A 27,607-nucleotide genomic window follows, 5' to 3' on the forward strand; every position below is an offset into this window, starting at 1 on the left:
AATGGTGAATGACAAAGATATTAAAAACTGTTGTTTCCTGCTCATTTTTATTTCTTTCTTCTAGCTTGTGGTAGCCGGGAAATGCCACAATTACAAATTGAAACAGGCTATGGAAAGTAGGCTATCATCAGAGCTATCACACCTCAGCTTCATAGGACCAGCTTTTAGCAGAGTGGGTTAAAGTAATATACTTCCTTTAATGAGTTTCTGTGTGTGTTCAGTAGGAAGCCTTGCTCAAGAAGCTACGTAACTGCAACTGTAAGAGACACTAGGGACACAAAGTGCTCTGTGTTTCTTCTGAGTTGCTTTATAGGATTTGTAGTTTCTGAAACATTAAGTATGGGTTGGAGCTTCACAGGAGATGCTAAAAAGCATTCTGTTTGATAGCAGCCTTGCTTTTTTTCACTCCTCCTGAGTATTTGAATGTTTTTGTCACAGTTCAGAAGGACCTATATAAAAGCTTGAGTTCATATTTTCAGAACAAACCTGCTTTTCTCCTTTATCTGCCATCTGCATCTAATTGTTCTCCATTTATGACCTTGCATTGGTTTCTGGAGCCACAGCTTGTGTTGTGACACAATTGCTGCTACTGCAGAAACAGAAAAGAAAGTGCAGTGCACTCAGAGGTGCTTAGAGATCTGCTCTAAGATGCAGTTCAGAAGCAGAAAATACAAAGAGCCGCTGCTTCCAGGCAAAGCACTTGTGCTGCTTTAAGCAGGTCAGCAGCCCCATAGAAGTCAAGTGCTTTGTTAGATGACAGCTTCAGAAAGTTTCACAGATAAATTTGTCTTATGGAGCTACTCGAGAGGGAGATCATCTAAGGAGAGACTGCTTAGAGAGGGAAAATGAGAGCAAGAATGGGGAGGAAACAGGCTGGAGTCAGACTGCAACAGCAGCATCAGAGCAAGGAATGTAACACTTGTGTAGAAACATTCAAAGACTGACATTTGCAAAATGACAGGAGGGAAGCAACAGCATTTCGAACAAACTGGGCTGTCAACAGAAAGGATGAATTCAAGAAGGGGGTAACAAAACCAAGAAAAGCAATGTTCTTTGCTTTTGCAAGAACAATGTTGCCACAACATTGTGGGGTTCTGTGAAAAAGACATACATAAAACAAATTGTGACTTCTTCAATCAATTTTAACATCACTCTTACACAGACACAATCACCACTGAAGCCATAGATGTCAACATAGTATAAATTTGGCATATATTTCTGTCCCGTATTAAAAAGAAAAAGATTATACAGGAGTAGAACTGCTTGTCTGAAAAACCAGCTGCTCTGTAGAAAGAATGAAAGAACAGTCTGTATACATGGGATTAAAATAAATAGTGCTGTCTTGTGCATCTGCTTCTTTTAGAGCATTGACACGAGCTGATCAGTCCATGCTGCAAAATTCTCTTAACCGGCGTAGATGTTTGCTAGTTAAGCGACTGCCTAACTCCCAGCCCCACATTTGTACTCTCTATTGGGAGCACCTCATAATTCTTGCCTGGATTGCAGTTTAAATGGGCACAGTGCAAAATAATGAACAAAACAACAATGCACAGGGGGCAATTAGGCTACCAACACACACTGCAGGTACTGCTGTAAGGAAAAGACAAAGAAACATCACCCAGGGAAGCTAATGCATAGATTTACACTGGCTCCACGTGCCTAGCCCGTGAGCTGCACAAGGTCTGCCTGCTTTTCTTTTTCACAGCCAATGGGGTCATTAGAGAGGCCTCCTGGTACCTTTCTGCGTGCTCCAAGAGTCATGAGGGTGCCACGCTGCCAAGCAGGTCTGCATCCAGGCATGCCTCATGTCTACGGTAGATGGAGGTGATTGTCCTTCCTCATCTCACCAGGGATTTCTTAATCCCTGGATGAAGTGTCAGGAATCCCCTGACACTGGACTCTTCCATTCCTGCCCCCACCAGGGGGACTGGCACTTTCCTGCTTTCTCTGTCCATTCCCTTCTGAATAATGAAAGAAGGACCAGCCTCCCCCAAAGCCACAATAAACAAAATTCCTCAAAACCTTTTTTCTAAAGTGACTGGTTTATCTTTTCTTTCTCTGGGCTTTTGATCTTTCTTGGCTCTGCATCAGCTTGCAGAGAACTCTTCTTTTTTCACTGTCACAAAAGGAACATTTTAGTTACGCTGCAGTGAGACAGGAGAAGCTACAATTGTCTCTAGGAAGAAGGAAGGTGGTTCTCTTCTGATGCATTAAACAAGGGCTAGATCCCCAACTTGTCATAGGAAAATTGACACTTGGGTTCAGCTTGAAGACTCCAGTATCTCCATTTTAGAGAGGCTTTCCTCAACCCAATGAGCATCCGCTAACAAACTATGGCGAGGCTTGCTCTTAACTCACAGACATCCAAGGAAGAACAGAATCAGGCCAGTCATTTTCACTGTTTGCCTCAGGTGAGTCAGCAACCAAGTGCGGTCATAGGCTAATTACCACTACTAAGTATAGGGTATTTATTCCTTCACACACCTCTGCCAGCCTTCAGGCTCAGACAAGATGAATGCCAAATAATGGCACTTAATTTGTCATCAGCTGTCAAGTCCATAACTATTTAGCCATTTGTGTGTATTGCTGCTGCTGTAGTTTCCTTGCAGAGAGGAGCACAAAAGGGTCTTTTGGGGGGGGGTGGTGTGTTGATTTGTTAAGGCTTTTTTTCAAAGGGGGAGCAAAATGTGTAATCCAAGTGCAGATGTCCTGAATTTACTATTGAAGACATAATAAAAGTCACACTGCTATTAAAAAGCCACCCAGAGATGGCTCTGGAGTAGCAGTTTGGAAAATCTGATTAAAGACTCCCCAGATGGCTAAAAGGGGCTGATTCAAACTAAGAAGATTAAAGCAAACTTAGAAAGCAGAACCAAAGTGTCTATGAAGAAGACATTTTTAACAATGGAGCCACCAGGAGTGAACTCACCGGGGAAGGAACGTTGGCAAGTAGATGTCATTCCTAAAAGAAACACCTGAAGTATGAAAATCTGGCCAAGGATCCTGGCAGCAAAGAATGTCACTACTTTTATCTTCACAATGTTGTTCGCTTGATGAACGGAGGTGCAACCATCAGCAGGAGGAAAAGCCAAGCTGATGAATCCCCTCTTCCTTGGAATCAACATCAGTTGCCCCAGCAGACTTCAGCTACACTTGGTGTTCACCCTGCAGTAATGAGACCTGGGTAATTAAACCTGAAGTGAGTTAGGCTTTTCATTTCAACCCTTATTTAACAGCATCTTGCTATTAAATATTTTAATTACAACTAAGCCACTTTGAAATACGTTCTTACACTTTGCTGAATACCAAAGGTAAGTCTCCCTGAGTTATACCCTCATTTACTGTGATTTCAACATGCTCGTCAAAACCAGCTGAAGTTTGGTTCCCTGTCTGCTGAGTCTCCCATCTCCCGGGGCAGCAGCTCTGCAATGCCCCTGTGCCCAGCAGTGGGGATCTCCCTAGGCCAGGCAGTGGGTACTCACAGCACGAAGGGTCCAAAGTGGTGACCCCCATCTCTTCTAGCAAACGGCTGTCAGCTGGGTGAAGTCCTCCGGATGAGTAGGCTGTGAAATGGATAAAGCAGAGACTTCAATTAGTGGGCATATCCTGGATGAACAGAACACCATTGTAGCATGCCCTATAATGCATCCAAGCACTACAGGTAAGGCAAGAAAAGCTTAAAAAAACTGAGATGGTTTCAGTTCCATAGCTGATAATACATTTTGGGCTTACAGAGACTTTAAAACCGAATAGAAATAAAGGTCTAGAAACAGGCAGCGATACTGTCGCATGATAGAAAGTGAGGCAGTAATTCAGGAGAGTCTCAAACAAGGGCACCCAGCACCACTTTGGATACACTGGTGTGTTCAAGATCTCAGCTCAGGACTGGTAGATATGATCTAAGGCCTAGTGAGATTTCTGAAGCATCAGCAGGAGGCAAGATAAGGTACTTTACAGCATACACAACATCTAAGTTGCTCCCCTACCGTACAATTAGGAAATTAATTTTGAAGGCGTAGTTACGATTATCAGACTGGCCAAATCATATTTTGATTTGGTTTGGTTTGATTTGATCATGACACCATGAAGGTGTCAGCTCTGCCGTTGCCTAACTACACTCCTTTTCATCAGTGGCCAAGAAATAATATTTTCTATTAATGATATTTCTATCACCAGTTTGCCAGCTCTACAGTCTCACCTCATTTCAGAAAAAAAGTACAGATTCACAGACCACTTGGTGTCAAAGCGTTGCTAAGATCTTTTCCTATCACATCACAAATATTACAGCAAGAAGCCAAGAGAGCGTCAGTGGAACAACCTGAAAGGGGCCCTAGCAACAAAGCCATCGGGTGTAAAGCACCAAACTCCCAGAGGAAGTCATCTGGCCATCTTTCTGCCTCTAAATAACACTGAAAAACGCATACCAACACCCTGGTACTTCTGCATGTATTGCACAGCAGTGCTAATTAGTTTAGCACCAGTTTTTCTTCTGAGGGAGGAACAGTGGGTGGGAAACTGTAGGCAGAGCAATGTACAGAGGGGAGAAACAAATCTTAAGATTTGGAAGAATAGAAAAAGACAAAGAAAAAGAAAAGAACGAGCTAGTAAGGACCAAAAAATTTCTGATATTACAAAACTGCAACAAGGAAAAATAATTACTGTTGTATGGCAAGGACATTGCCTATGCAGTTACCCCTTTTCTTTGCGATCTATGTCAGCTTACCTTCCAGCTGAACTAGAAGTAATCCAGAGGTATAGAACAGCTGGAAAGCAGATGTGGAATGAGCTCAATAGCCAGAGACCACAGTGAAGTAAAACAAAACTGGTAGCTGTTTATAATGGATGTTATCCTGATTTTAGTTCTGGCTTTCAGAAGCAGAACTGTATCCCTGATTCAACCACTGACAGTTGTGTGATGCTGAGTGGAACTTCCAAGGCGTGCTGCTGAGTGTGGGCTTCATGAGCACTGACTGGCAGCTGAAGTAGCAAAACCAAACAGCCTGGAGTTAGTTCTCCGCTCTTATTCAACAAGTCCTTTATGATGACCATCCACAGAGATTAGAGCGCATGCTGTAGAAACCCACATGTAGGAGCAGATACACTCCTGGCTAAGCTGAGGAACAACCCATTCAGGCTGGCTGCCGAGTTCCTGATGTTTCTTCTGTACTTTGTCTTACCACGTGTTATTCAGTAGTATCAGACTAGAACAATGAAGTAAAGAGAACTAGTTGTAATCCTGCTGAGACACATCCAGCTCCTCAGTGTTTCCTTTGAAAACAAGGACTATATCTCATCCGTTTTCAGTGACCGTCTCAGGCAGAGCCAAAAGACACCATGCTCCAAGCATGCCTCCCACCTATGCCTGAGTCTCAAAGGCTGTCCACATAAATATCCATAGGAGCTTGCAGTAACTGACCTGAACTTTTCTAGTGACGTTCTCAGTCCCTCAGGACTGTGTTAATCTCATGCCAAGCTAGTGAATATGCTGATAAGTGTAGATCCTTCCACACACCACACAGCATCTTGGCCCAGTCTTCCAGGTCCACATCCTCCTGGTCCGCAGGTATCCCCTAAAAGACAAAAACAAGTATGCATGTACTCAGTGATCACAATACTGCTCAGTTCTGGAATATGTGGAATATCTTGTCCTTTTACTGATTGAGTTTCTTGTATTAGTAGAAAATAATTTCATTTATAAGGATACTGGGACATAACTTCCATTTGGCATCTACTGAATCAAGGACATTTCTTTCATGCAAAAACTGTTTGATAATTTTCTCCTTCATTTCTTTTATGTGAAATGTAGATAAAACTATCACAGGAAAATAACTGGTTTTAATGTCAATATCAATTGCCAGGGACATCATCTGCAGCCCACCAGTTGAGGGGAAGCATTATATAAATTTACTGCGTACAATTGCCTCGCATAACAACATGGTGTGTGGCTAATGAAAAAAAATGCCAGCTCCTTGCCATGAAGTATAAAGCACTGCACACACATTTCCAGCTGAGCAAATCACTATCAATGCATTAAACAGCTTTTTCAGCTGAAATAGTGTATCAGGCAAAGGAGTGATCACAGCAGGCAGCTGCGAACACTCCCAAGAGCAGCTCCACTTCTTGAATAAGGTATGAAAGATGCCAGATTTCTGGGCTGAGACTGAACCTTCTCTAGCCCCTGGAAGGTCTGGGGACCACTGTACTTCCTGAAGGCAATGAAGAATGTTAAGCACGTTGCACCATGCACTCTGCATCTCACAGGATGGGATGTTCTATTCATGGAAGAAATTTGATTATCGTTTTTTTAAGTGTAAAGATATGAATATAGCTGGATTTAAGGTGAGTCAGCAGGTTTGATCAAATCCAAGATTTGACTTTAGAAGGGTGAGGACGTTCAGCTGGTGCAATCCATAGGACCTGTCAGCAGTTCACTTCCTCGATTCATGCAAACAATCCCGGAGGGCATTTTAGGCAAAGTGAGCAGCTTGGCTTAAAATAAAAGCCTTTTAATTTGAAGATACATCACAATAAAGACTCTCTTAGTCAAGTTGTGGGTTTTTTGTGGGTTTTTCTTTTTTTTTCACTAGTATAACACTTCAATAAATCAGTCCCTTGGCAGCAGTTTTTATTTTCTAATTAGCAATTCAGCCAGTGTATGCTTGTGTGTGTAGTCTCAGGGCATATATATTAAAAACTGAAACTTTCATTGCTATCGTATACTGTTATTGCCACCCCTGTGGGTGTTTTAAATAAAGTAAGATGCAATTCTTTGTGGTGCAGCTTTCCACAGGTCAGCAGCTGAGGGTCAGCTTCACATACAGAGCTGAAGGACTTACTCATAGCAGTAACAAATGGAAGTCACCGCTATATTTTGAATACTGAACATGCAGCCATAGATACGTGCCACACTGGGAGAGCTAGAAACACTAATTTTGTTGAGCAGGTAATAAGTAAGAACAAAAGTAACTTTAACAGAGTAGGAAATAAGAGGGGTGGTTTTTTTTCTTCAAACCACTGAAATTGTTAATACATTGGAACACCTAATGATTCACTGAACTCTTTGATTTGAAAGGCAGAAAGTCTAAGAGATTTAAAATACTGTTCTTTCTGAGGAGCAATTACTTATGATTTAATCAGCTATGCATTTAAAAAAAAAAAAAATGTAGAAGCTATTATACGTAGGAGAGCAAAATGACTCACTAAATGAACCTTCACCATAGGGGAAAAAAATCCATATTACCATCAAAGTAGTGAACGTGATTCAAAGAAATATGCAATGAGTCTTGACAGTGAGGATCTGAGGGATGGAAAGTCACCTAAGTTCATTCTGCAGCCTTCAGCCAAAAGAAGATTTCAGGCTTGATTTTACCGTCATATATGATGGGTATCTTGAAGTTTCTTGTCAATAAAACAAGCAGCCTAGCAGAAACACGCAAGTCCTCACACTAGCCTCATACTAGCCTCTCTGTTTTATCCACTGGTGAATCTAGTGCCACCTCTCAGAGCTCTCTGTAGTGGCAATGACTACTCTCATCAGCTTTCACAGTAGTCAGCAACTGAAATAAAAACGAACTGACAATCAAGTAACATGACTGGAGAAGAAATCTGATCAAAGTAAATACGTATTAGAGATAGGAAGGTAGCAGAATGTATGAAGTATTTAAAGAGTTGGGGTTTTCTTTTCTTTTAGGCAAAAGTTACCTGTCATACCAATATCTATGTATGTAACTGCTTTTTTATTCAAAGATACCCAGACTTGGTGCATACAAATGTACGGTGAATGTTATATAGACAAAAATCACTCCTTGATTCTTAAGGTGGAACCAAAGTGATACCCTTTCTCCGTGACTAGAAGCCCAGGAACTACTTCAGTACAAATAGCACGTGAATAACAATGGCTGTATTTAAATATATAGGGGGCCTGAATGCCAGATACTCTTAAGTATACCAGCTAAAACTTATTTTTAAGGTTTTCAGCTCATTTCCCAGAATGACCCAATAACTTTTTCAATTATATGAGTTTATGGGATAATGCAATAACAAGATTTATGGCTGCACAAAGCAACATTTTTTAAAAACTTGCTTTACGGACAAAATTGAAATGGTATGATAAAATAATTTTATCTGGAAGAAAATACGGTTTTAAGAGCTAACATCAAATATATATTCACCCAATTGTTGTATTTACCATGGTTTGTCTTTCAGGTAGAAGTTCTACTTCTCTTGAAGGAACTAGCAAGATGGTTACACATTCACAGAGCATTTGCAAGCATCTGTCCCAGATCCACACACATTAGACTCACCTGTGTGCACAAACAGTGTGAGTTTGATAACAAACGATCAGAGCTGGCAATTAGCATAGACAGCTCCCTAATTTGCACAGGAAGTCAGCACAGTTGTTTAAGCTAAGAAGGTACCTTGTTGCATGCCTTGATCACAGCTGGAATTATTTGTGTCAGTGGGGATCCAGAGTATCTGAGGAAATACTGCAGATTTCTTAGTGTTCTAGAAATGAAACAAATAGAAGAAACTTTTCTTCAACTCTCAGAATAAATCAGTTTTCCCTTTCAGAATGCTTTGAAGAAGTTTTTTTTTACCCTATCATACACAATATCATATGAAACAGTCCAGTAAGTAACAGGAGGCACATCCTTTAGTTCTCCTGCCATTCTGTTCCTCAAGAAGACCATAGCCTAAAAGAATTGTGTTTGAGAAATAAGTATGGGACATCCTGGATAATACCCACCAGCCTTCTCATTCATTAATAACATCTGGAAAGAATTAGAAAGAAAGAAGAAAAAGATGGTGCTTTTGCCAAGAAAAAGATGATGCTTTGATTTCAAACCCTTGCAACATGCAGCTTAAAATCATGCAGAAACCATTGCGCCTTGCATGCTGACTGCTCACCTTGAGATACCGCTGTAGAAAGGTGGCAGTGGCATCTTCCTTACCAAGGGACCAAAGCAAAGAGGTATTTGTGATGATGTACAGGCGTCATCTGCAGATGACAAAAGCAGACAATTACTTCCCTCACTCACCTGGGGGCCATATACATCAGGACTAAATGGCAAGGTGAGAAGTGCTCGCTTGCTGATGGACCGTGTTTTTATCGGGTATTGCGCCTCCATAGGCTCATTGTTTACTTTCCAAAATACCTTGGAGACTGCAACACTGAGGCAGGGACATGTGTTCTTACTTTAATAGTGCCTAAAATGGCACAGAGGGGCCAAGTTTTCTAGGATTAAATCCATTGCCCGGATCATCTTTATGTTTCACCTTCAGCCTTTTTGGTACTCATGTACTAGACACCAGAAAATGTTGTTATTTATGTAAAAAAGGGTTTTTTCCTCTATTATTTCCTTACCCCTCTCTTTCCAATTCCATTTCTAAGCCATAGACATAACTCTGAACATCATCATTCATCTCCAGAATTTCACAAAGCTCAGAGAATATGTTCATCTCTGTTCCATAACCCTGTTTAGGGCTAGCCGAAAATTTTGATCCAAAGCCAAATTTATGTGGCTATCAGGTTAATTCAGATCTGAGGTTTTTTCTTAACCATAGCTTAAGCCACACTCTTCATGGAGGGTCTATAAGTCTCCTCCATGACTGCTGTAGCTTATATTACTATGTTCAAGCATAGTAACTATAGTAATATATTCAAGATGCACATCTTGAATTTTCTGTATTTATTACAGAACAGATCAACATCAGAAGACAAACTGAACCTGCAGGGCAATGACTAAGATTTTGAGGGTGGAGGTGAATGGGTTTTCTTCTTTTTGATTGCCATGTTTGTTTGTTTATTTCTCAGTGCCTTTTGATAGAATTTTGATATAAATTCTATCTCGGATGTCCCATTTTCTGACATTAATGGTATTTTTGTCCATAAAAGTGTTCTCATCCACAACACTCATCTCTAGCTTTTCTCTCTTTGATTCTGTCACTTTGCCAAAAAATGCATTAGTACATACTTGCAATATGAAGAGGACCCAGGGGTCTGTTGTGTGCTGTCTCCATTGGGTTCTTCTCGAATTATGCACTGGAGAGGAGAGAGCAGATTTCAGAAAGGCACTTGATCTTTTAATAAATGTCTCAGTTACATGGATATTGCTGTTAATTCTAAGTATTGCTAAAAAGATCAATTTAATGACATAATTTTTCTATGATTTTTAATCATTAATATACTATGATTCTCACAGTTATTTTTTGCTGTAATTCACCTCTCAAAACATACATCTTGTGCTCAGTGGCCTACACTACCCTTTCCTAGGGTGTATACTCAACTGCTGAGATATTTACAATAGTTCAATACCCTTAAAGTAATGGCTGTTACTATATCTGAGGCCATGTACTAGAAAAATATCTTGCAAACAGAAAGACTGCATTAATTCCACTTCCAGGGATAGACACGCTGCCTCCCGGCAGTGTGCTGGAATGCTGCAGAGGCAACAGACTGGAGTGATAAGAGATTTATTATGAAGGAAAGACTTTCCTGATCCAAGAGGATGAATGCTGTTCTAGCAAAAATTCAGGGAACTTTTGTTCAGCTAAGGAAGGCAACATGGGACGTTCTTCTATCTACATGACAGGCTGTGTTATCACAGCCTTCCTTGGTACCAAAAATACTCCGGGTCTTCATCACATCACCAGGAATCTTATCAGGCTTTGGGTAGCAGTATGCATATATGTCAGGATATCTTTCTCCAGCTTATCTTTGCCTGTTTGTTTCCCTGCAAAATAATGCTACTACTAGTTCAAACAGTCTTTCCTCTGAAAATTTTGTGTAGATTAACCATTTAGCACTTCATCTCGCTATAATTTAAGATGTAAACTTTTTCAAAAAAATCTGTATCTTAGAAAATTTCCATCTATGTTAATTGATAATACTATTAAAATAGTATTTTTATTACCCTAGTTCCCAGGTTTTGCAAGGAGAAAAGTAATTTTTAACAATACAATTGAATTATTTAATTCCAGGATTGTTTTCAGACTGTGTAAAGACTACCGAAGGAAGTTGTTAGATGACAGCTAGGACCTGCATGTTCATAAGCATTAGGTGAACTGTAAATACAGAGAGTGTGAAACTAAAATATCAGATGTGAATTTCCTCTTTCAACTACTTTGCCCATAGGAAGGACTTTGTCAACGATGCAGTGAATAAGGAAGTTTTCTGCATTTTAACAGTAAACACTGACTCACCTGCCCAGCGCTCTGGATAAATAGTCATTGGTGACAAATATAAGCCTATTTCAGACATCACCCAGCACAGCAAAAGTTATATAAAAGCATGAGATATTTTTTCCCTTTCCAGTGACAACAATATCATGACTTCAGTTCACCTCAGTCATTCTCTGCTGTTTGCAGCCATGTCCTCAGGAGTACAAGTCTGGAGGCCTTTATACCACTTTCTCGTGTATTTGCCTTGGTATCGGCCCCCACTCTGAGCCTGGTAGTTTTCCTCCCCATTCCGCACACCTCTCAGTGCAAGCAGGCTGCAGCTCACAAGATACAAAGTGCTTTACTGGGTATCTTTGGATCCCAAGTGGCTTAGCAGAAGCCCTCACCGCTCTGTGAGGTCAAACACCTCGGTTTGCCTCTAACGCCAACCTGAACAGCAGGAATGGAGCCACTTCGATAAGGCCTGAAGATATACAGCAGTGGGAGGTAGGGTAGGGTATGCAGGTTCTGGGCATCAATAAGTGTCCATTTAGATAAGAACTAAAATACTGAAAAGATGCAGCTTTCAGATTTTATCCACAGTTGACAAACATATCATGTTTCCATTAATTAGATCTTACCTTACTTTTCCTAGCTCTGCCACAGCAATGCAAGGACAGAACACTCATTATATTCTCCACAGATGAGCAAAGTATTTGCACTGTCCTTTTGCTAGCAACAAAATGCTTTTTCCACCAGCTGAATTTATCTACCCTTTATAATTGCTCAACCTAATTAACACTCCAGTTAATCACACACCTGCATTACTTTCACATCCCTATGTGTCTGCTCTTCTGCACTGATGCTGTTAAAATGTTTCTGAGTTGCCTGAGCCTTGCTGGAGATCGCAGCACGCGTGCGTGTTGTGCTTTTCCATGAAGGATGAGGAAGAAGCAGGCTGGCTCAGAAATCTGATGCAATCTATTTTTAGAGCCCCTTTTTTTCTGAGAAACTAGTTTTCCCATTGGAAATAAGTCCTTGGGGGGAAAGTCATTTCCACCTCATTTGTTAATCTAAAATATCTTTGCTTTTGGCTTCCTGCTATGGAGCACAGAACTGCTGCATCTAGTTAATTTTGCAGTCTCGCTAAATGACAGTGAGACTTATTTAGAAGGAAACCAAATTTAGTCCCATTAGATTGTGGCAACAGTTACACGAAGAAGAGCTAACACACACATACAGCCACCCACCCTTGTTTTAGTCTTGGAAAAACTTGGTCCCTGAAACCACTAAATTATATACATGTGAAAGTTAATCAAAGCACCGACCTACCTCTAGGATGCAGTAAAAGGATGGTCACAGGGGAAACCCCACAATGCCTGACACTCCAAAGAGAGGGTAACGAGCTCTATGAAACAGAAATGTTACATCCAAAAAGTAAGGAAAAATCAAAGTATAAGGGAAGAAGAGTTGCTGTTGACACGAATGTATAAAACTCTGCTATAATGAGACAGACCTTCGGGCTGCTGCTGAAAGCTGTAAGTCTAAAATTACTGAATGTTCCTTTGGTTTGCTGTTGTTCTCTTCAATATCTTCCCTGTAACAACAAACACTCTAGGATCTTTACCCTGTTGCAACGTATTTTCATATGGCCTGTACTGGACTGTGCACATTGGGGTGACTGCGAGTGCAGCTATTTATGCCTTTATTTTAAATAACAGACTGGAACTAGACTGCCTTTGGTTATAAGGCTGAGATGTCCCAGTACGACTGGAGATACATTTGATGGGATATGTGATGCGATATCTCAAAAAAAAATGTTAATTCCAAGTAGCTCCAGCATAATTCCCAAACAGCCTGGCTGCCCCGGGTCCATCTCTGTGCAGAGGTGAGGTGGGAGAAGAGCAAACAGCACCTTGGCACCACCTCTCTCCTGTGTGGGGAGAAAGGAGTGAGGTAAACCAGGGAGCCAAATGCCACACAAGAAGACCATAATAATTATGTTCCATAAATGACAATTTCCCTCTTCCCACTCTTTCCTGGGAATTGATAACAACATCTATTGTATCATATTATATTCTTATATGGGAATGTTAGGAATAACCCTATACTCTGTGACTGTGAGAAGGCTCAATTTGGTCCAGGTTCCACATTTTGCCCAAGGATGTTCTGACCAAATAGGCATTACTAGGGATATAGTATCGGTATTTAAACAGTTTAACAGCCTAGAGGATAGGTTAAAGAAAGGTCAGACTACTGTTACTTCAAGCCTGATAAAGCATTCCCATTGTGAATTTTGTGTATGTGCATTTTGGAAGGGAAATTCACTTGCTCTTTCACCAAAGATATTTTCGCTAGATATGCTATTTAGTATCACTGGTGTTTCCAACAGGAAATTTTCTGAGGTTATTTCCAGGGAAAGAACTAGCTAAATTAGATCACCTAAAAACGCCTGAGCATGTTTTGACACTACTCCATTTTTCTGGGGAAAAAAAAGTCACGATTCCACCTGGAAAAAGAGCATATTTCAGGACCAAAAAGCTGTCAGAAAGCAGAACTGCTATCTTCTGCATGTTCAGAGCTGCCACAGACTCACTGCATGACTGTGGCCGACCAACCTTGGACCAAATTTTCACTAGTGCCTGCAAGTTTTGCTGCCTCCATCTGTGGGTCTTTAAGAACCAAGATCAAACTGATGCTGGGCACCTCTTGCTCCAGATCATGGCCTTGCATATGCCACCACTACATCACTGCTTTGGTTGCAACATAGCATAGAATTATCCAAAGGTAGGATTATTTTCAGCTGTCTATAGCTCAGCTGCTGGTAACAGTCCAGTTGCAGAGACATGTGTGAGCTAATGATTTACAGTATTTACCCTCAGGATAAGTTCATGTGAGGTGAGCTTAGCTACGCACAGTGATTACAGCATAGGCATGTCCTTTGTGTCCTTACCTGCAGAAAACAAGGAAAGTGACGAATAGCCTCCTCCTTTTGAGTGCGTGGGGATCTATCAAGGAAAAACTCCATAGGTGTGTGTGTTTTTATTGTTTATCGATATTATTGCCCTGCTCTTTTTATTCCCACAAAAGTGAGCTTTGATACGAGTGATTTTTTTTATGGAAACAGCCATTGGTATGCTATTATCAAGCAATGGAAAGCTCTGGAAAATAATGAGAAAATTGTTGTCCCCACTACTTTAATTAGATTTTCAGTGTAATATTACAAGCAGATAATGTAAAGCCTGGAATGACAGTTTTGTTTGGATTTGATCTGTGCTTTTTTCAGCTAGCTCTGTGCTTCTTGTCTGAAGTATGGCTAATTTTCGAATAGTATAAATGTAGACTTCTGTATTTACTGGTACATATCCAAAAGTCAGGCAAAGATTTCATCTTGGTTATCTACAGTTATAATATAATCTATATGATTGTCACAGACCAGGAAATCAGAGCGTCCAGGCAGAGAAGCACGGCGGAGTGAAGACTTTGGGAGACCCAAGTCACAGAAATTTGCATTTCAACTACATCAAACTTGAGCGATGAAAATTCTCCAGGCACTGATGTTAGATGTGGAAGCCACTGGTTCTACCCATGTTAACAAAATGATCTGTAATAGCAGAGGGAATAGGAAACATGCTGTCTAAATATTTATTTAACCATTAGATGCATCTCATCTTGAGATAACTCGAATGAAATCTCAGGTAGACGTAGAAGCCTTTGAAAAAGCATCATGTTCAATGTGAGCTGTATCTTTACACAGAAGCACCCACAAGAAAGCATCTCTGGCAATTTCTTTCCAATGATTGTTTTTAACTAGCAGAGCCCATGTAAATCGTGCCTACAAGAATGCACAGCATCGTGGCTCTGCCAAAGCGGTGAGGGCTGAAGTCTGCTAAAGTCAAAAGACTTGAGGCAGGGACTGGCACCTGAATGATAGCACTGGTGTCTCTTGTCAGCAAAGTCCAATTTGGAGCCTAGTAGGGGGATTTTGTTGCTTTTATCATGAAACTTCAGCTGCCTGGAGATAGCCAGGGCCAGGAAGCCAAGCTACAGAATGAAAAATGAGTTAAGCAAGAGTCTGTGAAGAGAAAAGAAGCAGCTCCACGACTGATGCAGCTCCAGCAGCTGCTCCATTCCAATACCTGCCCACATGGCCAGGTCATCTGGGTGGCAGTGTCAGATGCTCTCTCCTAAGTCATCATGGTAGGGGGGTGACCTACTGGAAATGAAAAAAACCTGGAAAATTCATTCACAGTACATCAGTACATTTTCTCCATGGAAACATGTAACTTTTATCAAAAGGGCAGACAGAGAGAATGAGGCATGCACCTGCATTCCTATGGTAGATTTCATGATATTTGGGGCTTTTCTTCTTGATTAAAACTCCAGAAAACAAAGGGCCATTAGAAAGGTTCAGCAACTGTTAAAAAGATCCCAACAAACCAACCCTCTTCAGCTTCCTGAATATATTTAAAAAAAAATAATAAATTATAATCTGAAGTGTCCTAATGGCTTACAGACAAGAAGAGAAGTAAAAAAGATACCTCAAAATACTACCTATTCTGTGGCAAACTCATCTACTCTAAGCCTGTCACATCTGAGGAGTCCAGATACGGGTCTCCTCTTTAAAGCATGAAGTGTCACGCAATCAGAACTGCTTCCCTCATACTTCATAAAATTTTTGAAGCAGAAAAAAAATGTAATAGTAAAAAAGGTGTTGCAAATTGAAAATTTGAGCAGAAAAATAAATAGATTCGGGTCAAGCTTTCATTTTGATTTCAACACATCTTCCTTTTTAAAACATATTTCCTTATAAATAGTTTACATTTAGAAATGGAAGTGATTCAAAAATTGAAAAACATACTTCCTCATTTAAGAAAATCTTTGAAGATTTAAAATTTGAAGTTTTATAGAAATTAAGAGTGAAGAATATTGTCTAAACTGATGATTTCTTTTGATGAATATAATTACAAATATGGATACATCAACATTTTCTGCTGAAATAAATTTCAGAAAAATACCCAACCAGGTGTGATAGGCATAGAGAAGATTACCAGTTATGTCTTGCTGAATATATTTGATTGCATATGGTAGCATTTCACTGACAGTTTCTCAAAAAACAAGCACCTAGAATTATTTGCATTGAAAAAGAGCTGAACTGAGGTATTAGGTCTCAGCAATAAAAGTGGTCTTGTACAAGCTCTTTAAATAACAAAAGATTTTCCTCCTTTCAGATTCCATGCATATGAAACAAATATAAAATGAACAGTGTGTGCAACTCCTGCAGTAGGAGATAAATACTATGACAAAAAAAACTGTCATAAGTTATACAGACCTTAGCTTCTTTTCTTTCCCTACAATACTGTATTTCCATAATTCTCTCTGACCCCATCATCATCTTCTACTTTCCTATTTCTTTTGCTGCTGAGACATCTGAGCAGACCTATCACTTATTGCCTTGCACCTCTCACACGCTGTCCCACTGTGTTTAAATCACTGTTGGATGCTCCTCCTTTAACACAACTACATCCTACAAGTTTCTTACCTCCCCCAACGAATCCTTAGATATAATACTTCATTGTCCACAGATATTTATGTGCACAGTATGTAAACTAATACAAGATGGAGAGTATTTCCTAAATATAGGTTATATCTGAGAATAAGGGGGATAAAAATAGAAAAAAAAAGAGATCCTCTGGTTTTATGCAGAGCTGGGTTTACATTTGTCTGTGCACCAGTGGGTGCACATTGCTCTCAGGACCCCATATCCCCAGATTCTAAGTATTTCATACATTTAGTGAATTCAAAAGTATTTAGATCCAGTTTCAGATATTAGTCGACACAACAATCCCTCATTTAATTTCATGCTGGCAAGTGTTTTTCTTACTGAATTGGAATGCATAGGGCATAAATAATAAAAATGACCCATTAAATCATCTGGAGCAATTTTATGCAGCTATCAGACATATGCAGCTTAATTTCCTTCTGACTTATCCTCCTTTTGAAAAGATGAATCTCAATGATTTCAGCGTTTTAATCTTGATTAGCACTCATTAACTTACCACATATTGTATTTAGTTTAATGTACTTAGCCATTTGAGAACACAATTGCTGTCAGGTCTCCCCACAGACAAAAAGCAGAGGGAAGATTCACATCACCCCTTGGAAACAGAGGTGTCTCCATGATTTTTAGGGTGAGAAGAAATCTCCCACCCTCCCCTTTCATGGGCTGTATTGAGAGATTTCCATTCATAGACTATAATAGGAACTTACACATCCTGTTCACATGATAAACCTACATGGAGATGCCTAAATTCAGTTGTCACCTTTTATGCTGAATATTTAGCAGAACTGGATGCACGCTACAGTCTCTTGCTCCACACACAGCTAGGATGAGATGGATCCTCCTTTCACATGAAATACAAGGAGCCTCACAAAGCTTGTCTCTGCGTATCTTCACCAACTCCCTGACAACTCCCTGAAGTTCATTTAGTGATAACGAAGGTCCATATAGCTACTCTTGGATTTGAAGGAACTGACTTGATTCAGCACTGCAGTTTGTTGTTTCCTCAGTACGGTGCCCCAGGCTGCAATGCAATCATTACTGCTGTACTAAATTTCAAGCTAGCTATTGTATCAACAAAAGAAAAGGGGTATCATGCAGAAAAACATCAAGCTGAATTTAGTGTGTATTCATTTTACCAACAAACACAACGTAAACCTTTTTCTTTCTTTTGTTTCAATGCTGTCACAAACATGTAAACTGCAGATAAAAATCAAAATTGGTACCAAAAAGGAGAAAGGTGAGGCAAAATGTGATGGAGCACAAAGCCATATCTCCATTGGTATTTTGCTTTAGACTCAACACCAATAGACTGTTCTGAACAAGATGATAATTTACAGAGAAGGACAACTGTGAAGTACCACAAACCTGATGGAAAGCCAAGTCGAATAAGGAGGAGAACTTGCTGGCGATATCTGCTTGCACCATCAGACTTGGACCAAGTCAATCTATGTTTTTTTATACAGTCCCTTTTTACATCAGGTCCTGTAAGAGGCAACACAAGGAAGTTTTCCAAGTCTGAATCTTGAAAACAGCAGAGCAGGCATCCTATTTATAGATATCGCCCCAAAGGCGGAGCGTGATGCCCATCAGCCCCCATACACAGGGAACAGTTTTGGTCAGGCGAGGAATAACAGGACTCCTGTCACTGGAAGGCTGAGCTATTGCCCAGTTTTTAGAAGCATACAGTACTCTATAGAGAAGGATTTATTGGTTGAACTAGAAACGCTTCCCATATCTTTTCTTCCTGGTGTGCAGTACAGCTTTATTTATTTTCCAAAATTTATTTGGATTTTATTTAAAATAAATATTTGTGGGGGTTTGGTTTTTTTTTTTTTTACTGTCTTGACAAGCCTAGGACCGAGAGACTTTTCTAGTTTTACAGAGCAAGAATTTGTATCTGGGATACTGCCTCTAAAAAGATTAATGCCTTTTAATTTAACCTGGAGGAACAACTCAGTTCTCCCGGGATTCATGGCTTTGCAGCAAATGGCGTGGTAACCTTCATTTTTGAAAATGATGTCTTAAAGCAACTGTTCCACTTCACAGTGTCAATTTAGATGATATACCGATTTCAAACATTAAGCACAACTCCAAACAGTGTTAGCAGCAAATTTTAATAAGGGTCAAGTGGTTTCATTTCAAGATTTGCCCTGCATTCATTCATCTTAACTTTCTTACTTCAGTACAACTTGTAAAACTTCTGAGGCCATGTAGTTCACAGCAGTGGGTATTACTGGGTAATCCGATGCAGTTAAAAGAATAATAGAAGCTAAAAGCTTCCTAGAAAAGAGGAAGCAAAAAGTCAGCTACATTAACATGAAATACTACCATATATGAAAGGATCTGTTTAATTTTAGTGTCTCCATTTTATTATGTATTTTTTTAAAAAAATCTCCTTTCAATCCTATCATGGCCAAACCTCATCTGTTCCCAGACAGAGACAATATTTTTTTCCCCAAATACAACTTGTAGTGAAAATAAACAGAGAAAACTCACTCCCTGGAACACCCTGTCCATAGAGGGTAGAGGGCAGGCGCCGGCAGAAGGGACAAGTGACATGCTACATCGATATAGATGCCCAGACAGGAATCCCAGAGCATGCCACTACAGCTTTGTACAAAGCAGAGCTCAGGGCCATAAAACGTATCTTATAGGCGTAAGGCTGAATCAGGGTGTAGAGTTCCCCTGCAAAGGGAATAGAAAAATCCCCCTCTCCCCATTTTACTAAGGAAATAGTTTTCTGGAAAGTGCATTGCATACCAGTGTGAGAATGAGAAGGAAATATTTGTAAGCAATAAAACACTATTCCTGTCCATTGAAGAATGCCTTCTGGGCATGATTCTATTGAACTCAGAGCCGAAATGCTGTGAGACCTTCTCAGGGTTACGAGTCTCAGCCCTGATCTCAGGGAACGAGGGCACCTGGGCACGGGGAGTGTTTGCTCCCAGCTCCATCATTTCCCCTGCTTCGCTCATCTCCTTATGATTTTTCTGTCCTGCATCACCCTGGGAAGAGGGGAAGAGCAAATGAAATCTTGGCTCCATTTTCTGCTTCTTTCTGCTAACCCTAACAAAGGATCTGCTAGCGTGACCTTTCCTCATGCAGCAGAGTCAAATTGCTTGCAGCTGTTTTTATGGAAGTTATTCCAGCCTTCATGGGCACAGTTCCAAATCCCTATTCCTCAATTTTGTGTGAAAATTAACCGAGCTGCCTTCTCATCCCATTTCCCCATAGGCAAGCGACTTCCTATATGAGAAATATCTACTTATTGCAGAGTTCAACAGCTTGCTTTATTAGTGCAGGGATGTGCTGTACAGGATCTTTCTTCCTGCTGTGCCTAATTTCTGAATCCAAGGGTATTATTAAGAAGGAGGAGTAAAAAAAGATTAGGTGTGCTTTCATCTATGTACCCAAATGGTGCCAGTTCTCATTAGAAAGCAGCAAACATTTTCAAGAGAATTGCTCATTATGGCTCCCCCTAAAACTTTGATCAAAGGTCTGAGAAATAAATTGATTCTGTGAACATCCATCTATTTGACGTGCAAATTGTGCACTTAAAAAGAAAAGATTTTAAGCCTTATACTTGTCATCTCAGTATAACACTTCATTCTTTCCTAATCCATTTGAAAGAGCCTTGAATCTGACAACACATTTGAATTTACTTAAATTCTACATTCAATTGGTGCAGTAGCATGGTAAGTTAATGACATCGCAATTAATGAAAAATACCTTACAGTTCCATTTCTCCAGAAATTAAATGGTTTCCAGTTCTTAACTATATTTAATTAAACAACTGTACTTCTATGAAGCTCTCTCATTTGTTCAAGAAGAAAATTTCCTTGTACATGGCGAGGAATAGATTTTAAACTGTATTTTTAAAATATGATTTATGTTCCTCGTATATTTCACTCATTCAAGCAGCAGCATTTACTACCACCCAGCTCACCCACAAATTGTCCTGCCTGAAACCCTCAAAAAGCTGCAATATCTGAGTGGGAAGCCAGAGACATCTCGATACAGCCACCACCAGCTGCACAGACAGTCAGATCTCCCCCTCTGCCCGACCGTAAGATCCAGAGGGACTTTGTACCTGGGCCTGGTCCCTGGGAATGAGCGCTGAACTCGATCAGGAGCGTTTTCCATCAGCTGCAGGGTCTCATCTGGATAAAAGCAAAACTCCTTCCCACATTGCTCCTGTAGCCTCACCTGGGGCAGTGTGGGCTGTGCAAGAGACACCCCAGACCAGCTCAGCCCACTGCTGCCCAGCTCTAACAGGGCAGAGAAGAAACTTATGGCCTCAGACCCATGGCCATGCGCTCAGCCCCACGCCAGGCTGGGCACAGCCACTAGAATCACCACCAGCTCCTTCTCCCAAGGTGGCAAAGAATGGGAAAAAGATTTCTCTTTTATTCCCCCCAGTTTAAACACTCTGGTCCTAGCAAGCAGAAAACCAAACAATATCCTTCTCTCTGCTCACATTTTGTTTTTTCAAGTAACACACCAGTCGTTCCAAGTATTTTAGAGCATTTTCACAATTAATTAAAAAAAAATTTTAAAAAAGCAGCAATAAATTGTGTCCTTGAAACTGACCCAAATAATGAGAAAGCACCAGTTCCAGCAAAGTTCCCACTGTTTTTCTTTTAAATACAGATCTTCATATAGTTGAGCACATATCACCATTTTAAGATGCAAGCTAACTATAGTAAAACTGCAATTAATTAATTAAACACTCTAAACACTGCCCTAACCAATTCAATGCTGTAGAGCTACCTCTGAGCCTAAGCATAGCTGGTAAGCTCATAAAGACACCCATCCGAGGATAAAAACATTGACATTTGAAGGCCACATTTTAAAAGCTTTTTAATCAGTTTGTGGAGACTTTTTTTGACCTTTACCTTGAAATTTTGGAGAATGATGGTACTTACATGATTATGACAGAAATTAGTCTAGGGTTGTTAACAACGGATTGTGGATACATAATGTTCATAATGATTATCTCAGATGCATTCACTCTGTTCATTTTTGTTTCTTCAAGTTTCTGTTTCAGGAAGTCATTCTCAAGAGAAATTAAATAGAAGTTTAGAAATCGAAGTAGTCTAATATCTGATTATCCTGAAGAAAGGCTTGTAAAGCTGGCATTTGGAAGCGTTAACACTATTATCCTTATCACCATGGGATTAGTGTCTTTCAGCTAAAGAAATCCTCACAGTGAAAACAAGAGGTGAAGGCTATCAAAAAAGCCCACCCAGAAAATCGAGCTAAACGACTGACAGCTAATTGAGTTTTTGTTGTAAATTGTTGCTGCAACTATCCCTAGACATAAAAGCATTTAACCAGATCAAAACGTTGTGGCTAGCTGTTATTTTTTCAAGAGGATACAAAATTGGGAGAAAGAAGCATATATGGACAACAAAGCCTTTATCATTTGCTGTAGCTCCATTACTGAAACTTGACAGCCTAAAAAAAGCCAAGTGCTGAAGAATACTGTATATTCTGTACTAATATAGTACAAAAGACTTTGCCATACAGGACTATCTAACATTACAGAATTATTCCTCGTTAAACATCTCTAATGCTCCACAAATGATGCCCAATATGACATATTAAAACAACTTATTTATCCAGGTATATGAAACTGCAAGAAGGAGGCACATCTCCACCAACAACCCCCCCAAATATTGGTGTCCGCAAGTCACAGAAATTCAAGACACTTTACTATGAGCTTGTACATTGAGACCAGTGGGTCAGCTGGGACCTGTAACATCAAGCTCCCGTTTGCAAAGGGCCAATAACCATCAAGACCACATTCGTGTGGGACCCCTTTCATGTGGGACCATTGTCACACACAGACCTCTACAGAAACACTGCCTCGCTACAGCCAAAATATCTAAACCCATGGTCAGTGGCTCTTAGGGCCTCATTTTCTTCCTCTTAAAAATAATGTCCTGATTTTCATCAAGCATGGAGGCTGGAGATTCTGCAGATCCTTTGCGGGATCTCTTCATCATCTCTTCATCACGAACCAACCCCTTAGTCAGCACTAGTTCACTGGTTGCATTTGAGAATGTCACCCTAGTTCTGTAATGGGAATACGTTATAAAAAATTGGATGGGATGCGTACATGCTTCAGGATAAATAACATGTACAGAAGCTTCAGAAAGACCCCACACTACTTCTGTGTTTTAAGAAAAACACACCTTGAAGGCTGCTGAAGTACACAGATCTATTTCTCACACTGTTGCTGCCTTTCATCACCTGCTTATGAGTGAAAGCTGTTGGGTGAAAGTATAATCACAGTTATATTTATAATGCTGTGTATCCATCTAAACAATAATCTGATGATTACGACACATTATGTGAAAAGAATCTCATCTGTGTGTGCAAAACCAGAGCAGTGATTTTGGAAATGACTCTTGAAATTTCAGTGTAATATAAGCCTCACGTCTGTCTGACATTTGTGCTAAAAGTGGAGATAGAAGGGAGAGAGCTGTCTGGCATTGCAGAATCAGAAAGCAAAGCTGCGTAGATGTGAAGCGTCCGGTCTGCAACCAAATTCTACATCTGAGGACAAAACTACTTCAACTTTGAATTCTAAATATGCACACATTCACAAATAGAAAATGCAGGGCTGCTTGCTAAAATTATTCAGCAATTTCAAGCAGTACGTACATTTGGGAAGAAACCTATTTTTTTCCCCATGAAATGAAGCAAATAAAAGTCATTGAAAAAAGTTCTCTGTTATTAATTATTCAGCAAGCTGGACTGTTGTAGGGGTATGTTAGTATCAGGTTTTCAGAGAAAAGAGTTCTGCACAGTTCATCGCATTGCAGAGCACTTCTACTTGCTTGAGTCAAACAGGGAGAGATACCGCCCTCTCTTCAAGTAACATTTTAGAGAAGATGATAAAAGAATACTTCCTTTGGGTGATTCTGAATGCTTGGGTATGATTCTGATTGAGACCTACTTTAATTGCAGTAACAGAATTCCCCCCAACCTTTGTCTCTTTCGGCAGAGGGGTACTGAATTGTGCATAATGGCTCTAGACACATAACCGGGGCCGTACAGTTCACATGACAAACCACAAACAGCTCAGCATTGTGCACTTTGTCTCCTGAGAGCTATTAACCAGTGATCTAGATGGACAGTCTTTCATGAAAATCCACCCAAAAACATGTGTCTCTAAGGGTACTTTAAAAATAATCTTTTTGTAAGTCTGTTCTTATTTTATTATCTGCACAGTAAAAAATTGCTTGACTTTGATTTTGTTTCTTCCATGCAAATTACAGGGCATTTAGGACACACTAAGGAAATTGTTGCCTGAAATGCTGCGTAACGACAACTCTGATGTTTTTGATTATGCCAAAGATTTAGATAAATGCTATATTTAGAACAAAAAATATTCAGGCAAAAGTCATTGACCTCTCAAAGTAAAACATATTGTTAAAAATACTGCAACGTCCTTGCTAGCAAAGCAAGTGACCCAAGGCGAGTTTTTTCCAAAGCCTGTATACTTAGAGATCTTTGCTTATCAGGGCAGAAAGATAACCAGTGGTGGCTTTGAGCTACTGCTGACCGATTTAATCACAGTGATCTGCGCTATAACTGGAGTGGAATACTACAAACCAGAGTGCAAATGCAGAACAGAAATTGTCTTCATTCCCTTCTGTGTGATTTCACTTCTCTAGAGGAGGAAGAAAGCCCTTATTCAATCAGGTTCCTTCGCTTAGTACACGCTTATGATGAACACTTGTTATTAAGGACACGTCCTGTCAAGTTCTAGTCCACTCATCTTCTGCAGATGCTTACACAGTGTGGGAAAAGATTCTCCAGTATTGGGAAAGGCTGCAAAAGCGAGACCACAGCACCACAGTAGTGGCATCTGCTGGTTTTGCAGCAAATCTGAGGGCTTGTAACATATGTAAAGTGGCTCTCTGGGCTAAAGTAAGGAATTGTAAGATCTATCCATGCTAGTAGAGCACAAAATAAGACAGGTGCTCTGTGCACAGACTGGGACCACACCGTGCCAAGTGCTGTACAGCCAAAAAGAGATCCCTGTCCCAGTCTGTCCAGTACAGCAGCTGAAAGAAATAACAGCTTGACTCATGGTTCTTACCCTGAGCTAGATAGGAACCGTCATGAGTTAAGGTTTGAGAAGTAAGGAGAACTACCTAAAATAACGTAGTGGTGTGGAATAAAGACTTCACTTCCCATTACAGATCTGCCTGTGCAGAAACCTTGAAGCCTGTGTCCCCTAGAAAGGGAGTTTATAAGTACATACATATAGATATATATATAACTTTTTCAATCAAGTTTATGTGATTTATATGAATTCTTTTAAGTCAATATTCCTTTCTGTTTCTGGGCTTGCTTTTCCCCATTTGCCAGACTTCTTACCACGTTGTTTACTTCCTGACTGTTCTTAAGAATACCAAAAAAAATGTCCTGACAATTTTTTAGCATGTTACAAAATGCGATTTCCAACGAATCAGTCACCTGTACTTCTCTGGTCGTGCTTTCTGGCAGTCTTTGTGTCTTCAGATCCCTCCTGGAATTCCAACTACTTTTAAAACTGCCTGTTGAACTCCAGAAAGGCAAGAATAGCTTGCTTTTTCCTAAACTGACTTCCTGACGCTCCCAGCACGAAATCAAAATACAAACAAAACGGCACCTAGAAATCAAAGCGGGTTCTAACTCCTACTGCGATGCTACCAGAGGAGGTGAACAGACACTACTTTTATTTCAGACTGGCCTCTCCACTGGCTCAGACTTGCCCAGACAAGTAGCTGTAGTTTAATTAATATTTTCTTGGTTTTTCAATAGGGATTGTCTAAGCTATAAGCTTTGTGGCTCAGCCACAAAATGAGGAATTATTTACGTATCCCACTTTGTCCCAGTAAACATCACACACAATTCCACCAAAAAAATTGAAATACAATCCTTGCCTCACAAGAAGGCACCTCTCCATGTAACTCCAGTTTTCTTTCATGAACTGAGTGATCTTTACAGAGGCACTGTAAGAATTTATTGTTCATCATCAGATGCTTTAAAACTCCGTGAGAATGTTTTTGTTCACATGAAGTTGTTATTGTCTGCAACCACTGCTTTATAGCTGGCTTATTTACATTGTAGCTACCAAAATGTTGTGTTTGGCAGATTTTTTGTTTACAAACACTTGGTATACAAGAAAGAAAAATCCATTTTTTATTTATGGATCTGCCAGCGTACAGATAATTAGGAAGTACTAGGATCACTAAAATTAAATTATAGAACTTGAGTAAACTATATAACTACCATTTGAGACAAATTAATTCATTCTCCGCCTGTCTTTGATTTTAATGTATTCAATTGTGATTTCTGTGTATAAACCCTTCTCATGTTTTATACATTCTGCAAGTTCTTATTATTTTTTAACATAGGCACCCATTGTGTAAACGCTTCCTAGCTCTTCTGGAATAGTTATATTGTCTGCTAGAGAAATAAATTGACAGTTTTGAATTTAAAGCTAGTAAAGTTTCTCAAATAATCTTTTTTGCTGTGTTCTGAATATATATATACATATATAAAGGCACCTGCTAGCAACTTTTATCATACCTAGCCAAAACGATAGGCTTGATGCCTAACACAGTCTTATGGGAGAGGCAAGGGTGGTGGAGAGACTTTCTTGAGAGTTGTCATGAGGCAGCTATCACGGGGGCTTGGCTTTTGTTATATCAGTGACACACACACAAGGATCACACCACAGCCAAGATCAAAGCACAGCCCAGTATTTGGGAAAGTTGAGGAGCAACGGAAAACAAGCTGAATCTTGATAATTATTGATTTTTCTCAGTCATGTGGTGTCTCACAGAGCAGCTGACATGAAGTTAGAGGCCATGCTTTCCTCTGATAGATCATTATAGCCTTTACTTATGGAAATAACCGATCTACTGAGCTAGAGTGTTGTGGTTATATCTGCTGTTAACGTAACTGGTCATGAACTACACAGTGTGGTTTGGTTTGGGACATACAGCAGAGTGCTTCTACAAAGTTTTAAAACTGGAGGTGAAAAATCATTAAGTCAGGAATGTGCAAATATTACTATGATGAAATAACAAAAGAGATGTTATAAGAGATAAGATCTAGATGCAATTAAAAGAATGCATCTACTTTCAAGTGAGGAAAAAAGTGGGAGGATTTTTCTTCTACTAGGTATAGTGGGTATAAACGTTTTGTATAGCATCGTGAACATCTTTTCTCTATCTTCTTTATTTCATGTTCTGGATCTGACTTTGATTAAACTGTGTTTACCTAAGCGCTTGTCATTCTCATTCATCAGTTTGCTTTCCTTCTTCTGTTTAAGGAACAGAGAGTTCAGCTTAATTCCCAGAGTAAACTAAACAGAGGGAACTGAGATTGATTGATTTGGCTCTCCCAACTGCAGAAATAAGCTTGCATTCCTTAAGGGTACATATTTAAGTATAACATGTATAAAATGATCCAGTCCAATAAGTCTGATACAACAACTTTGATTAATGATTCAATACAGTTTGGTTTACGACTATATATTTTAGCAAAAAATAAATTTAATGTCCTGTACCTATTCTACCTAAAGCTTTGAAGAAGCCAATACCATTGTCCATACCTTACTAAGGTATGATTTTTTCACTAGCATCATTGCATCTTTCAGTATGTTTGATAGTTCTTACAGGGCTGGCTGTATTCTGGAATAGGCAATATGCATGAAGTATATTCCCAACTAGGTCAAATGTGCATTACCCCACAGAGTGCTGGAAACAATGTCCCTTCAATTTGCTCTTTTTCCTGCGTTTGTGACAATATGAATGCAAAGGAACATCTGAACTATAAGGCATCATTAATGACACCATCTATAGGAGAACACTTTGG

This window comes from Falco punctatus, assembly GCF_963210335.1.
Source record: "Falco punctatus genome assembly, chromosome: 8".
Taxonomy (NCBI): Eukaryota; Metazoa; Chordata; class Aves; order Falconiformes; family Falconidae; genus Falco; species Falco punctatus.